The sequence below is a fragment of the Scylla paramamosain genome, chromosome 18 (assembly GCF_035594125.1).
Source record: "Scylla paramamosain isolate STU-SP2022 chromosome 18, ASM3559412v1, whole genome shotgun sequence".
NCBI classification, from domain to species: Eukaryota; Metazoa; Arthropoda; class Malacostraca; order Decapoda; family Portunidae; genus Scylla; species Scylla paramamosain.
Window position 1 is genome coordinate 19,094,650 of NC_087168.1, and position 2,500 is coordinate 19,097,149.

Below are 2,500 nucleotides of genomic sequence, written 5' to 3' on the forward strand. Positions count from 1 at the left end.
ATAAAAGCATGGAGGGGAAGGGAGAGTGAGAGATAAACGGTAGAGAGAGAGAGAGAGAGAGAGAGAGAGAGAGAGAGAGAGAGAGAGAGAGAGAGAGAGAGAGAGAGAGAGATAGCAATAAAAAGGTTACGGCCAGTATATGTATGCACATTGATCTACACACACACACACACACACACACACACACACACACACACACACACGAAAACAAACAAGTAAACAAACAAACACACTCACAGACAGACAACATCCTTACATCAGGACACTTACCCTCCATCCTTTCTCCCCTTTCCCCATCCCTCCCTTCCCTCCATTTCTCCCTCCTTCCCCCCATATCCTCCCTCCATCCCTATATAAGACACATGAAATCCGGATAATAGGGTAAGTGCATCAGACACACGTGGGCAGGATCATGCAGTTATCCGGAGCAGGTTAATGTGTCCTCCTGTACCGTATTGATTGCGGCGGTGGAGAGAGAGAGAGAGAGAGAGAGAGAGAGAGAGAGAGAGAGAGAGAGAGAGAGAGAGAGAGAGAGAGAGAGAGAGAGTCAAAAAACATAAAATTTTCTTACCTTCCAGACCAAAATAACTTCTAGTCTTGCTTCTCTTGTTTCTTTGCTCTTTCTTGCTTATTCGCTTGTCCTTGGGTGTCTTCTGTGCCTCGTGGGTGTATTCCTGATGCTGGGAAGGACAGAGACGCAGGAGTGAGAGACAGGCAGACAGGCAGACAGACAGACAGACAGACAGACAGACACTCATGGCACAGAACACTCAATTCTTCCAACATTTGTCACGATATAAATAAATAAATAAGTAAATAATTGTAAATAAAAAAGCGATTAAAAGATATTAAATGATGCAATAGATTTAAAGTGAAAGAAAATGTGAATAATAAATGATATAATATTTTTTTCTATTATTCTGATTTTTTTTCTTAGTTTTCTTTTTCTTTCATGTATTTTTCATATGTGTGTGTTTAGTTTTGTTATTGTTTTGTTTGTTCCAGTTCTTTTTTTTTCAGCCTATTTTCTTATATATATTTTTTTTTACTCTTATTTTGTTTGCTCGACTATGCGCGTGTCGTTTCATTCTTAGCTTATTTCTATTTCAAGTTTTCTTCTTTTGGCCCTCCTTTATTTGGCACGTGCAGTTTCTATCACATTTAATTCGTCTTCCACTTTTCTCTCCTCTTTTCCTCTCCATTTCTTTGCCCTTTCTCTATTTATACACGTGCCATTTCGTTCTTATCTTCGCCTCTTTCAAAATATACTACCTTTACTTTCTTCTCCACATTCTTACGCAACTTCATCTATTTTTTATTATAAACGCAGCAGGTTTCGATTTGTTTCTGTTTGTGTAAGCGTGGTCGTGAGTTTTCGGCACGTGGGAAACGCTGCGTTGATTGGCTGCGAGGGGAGCCAATCAAAGGGCAGGGCTTATGGCTTGACGTCACGGCGTGGCTACGGGGCGACGCTACTTTTTTTTGTAGGGAGGAGGAGGAGGAGGAGGAGAAGGGGGAGGAGGATTTACCAGAATAGAAGAACAGAAACAGATCTTTAAATTTTTGCATGGCTGTTTGGAAACTATTTCTAACTAGCAATAGGAGGAGGAGGAGGAGGAGGAGGAGGAGGAGCAGGAGATAGAATGGTAGAGAAGGAAGAGGAAGAAGAAAAGGAGGAGCTAGAGACAAGATACCATAGCAGAAGGAAGAGGAGGAGGAAGAGCAGGAGGAGACAAGATACCAAAACAGAAGGAGAAGGATGAGGAGAAACACAGAGAAACACAAAGGAAGAACAAACAGCAGCAGATCTATTGGTCCTCACAGGCTTGTTTGCGGGCCGAGGAGGAGGAGGAGGAGGAGGAGGCGGAAGAGGACAAGGACGAGAACATCTAGGAGGAAGAAGAGCAGAAAACGAAGTAGAGGAGGACAAGGAGGAATCAGAGAAGGAGGAAGAGAAGAATGAAAACAAGAACGAGAACATGGAAAAAGAAGATGAAGAGGAAGAAGAGGAAGAAGAAGATGAAGAAGACCAGGGAAGAATAACTACCAAAATTACGAAGACGTGAACAAAGAATAAAGAAAATAATAATAATAAATAAATAGATAAATAAATAAGAGATGACAAACTGAACAAAGAAAACGATAAAAAAGAAAACGAAAAAAGTAATAAGGGGAGACTAATCCAGAGAGAGAGAGAGAGAGAGAGAGAGAGAGAGAGAGAGAGAGAGAGAGAGAGAGAGAGAGAGAGAGAGAGAGAGAGAATGGAGGAAAGGTAAACAGTGAGGACAATGATGATCTGAAAGGGTCCTGTTTACCTCCCCTGTGGAAGAGACGAAGGGAGAGATGAAGAGAAGAAGGGTAGAGAAAAAAAGGAAAGGGAGAAAGATGAGGAAGCAGAGAGAAGGAAGAAGAAAACAGAACATGTGAAAAGAAAAAAAGAAAAAAGAAGGAAGAAGAGAACAACTTGAATGGATCAATAAGGAAAGGAGGAAAGAAGGAA

General features: G+C 41.3%; 1 protein-coding gene across 1 annotated transcript in view; it reads right to left on the minus strand.

Annotated features, from left to right (window-relative positions):
- Positions 1 to 2,500, minus strand: part of LOC135109241 (vang-like protein 2-B) — a 72,332-nt gene that overhangs the window by 66,997 nt on the left and 2,835 nt on the right. Inside the window, exon 2 of the mRNA XM_064020487.1 lies at positions 572 to 680. The gene's annotated coding sequence lies outside the window, so the exon portion shown is untranslated. The remainder of the gene's footprint in view (positions 1 to 571; positions 681 to 2,500) is intronic.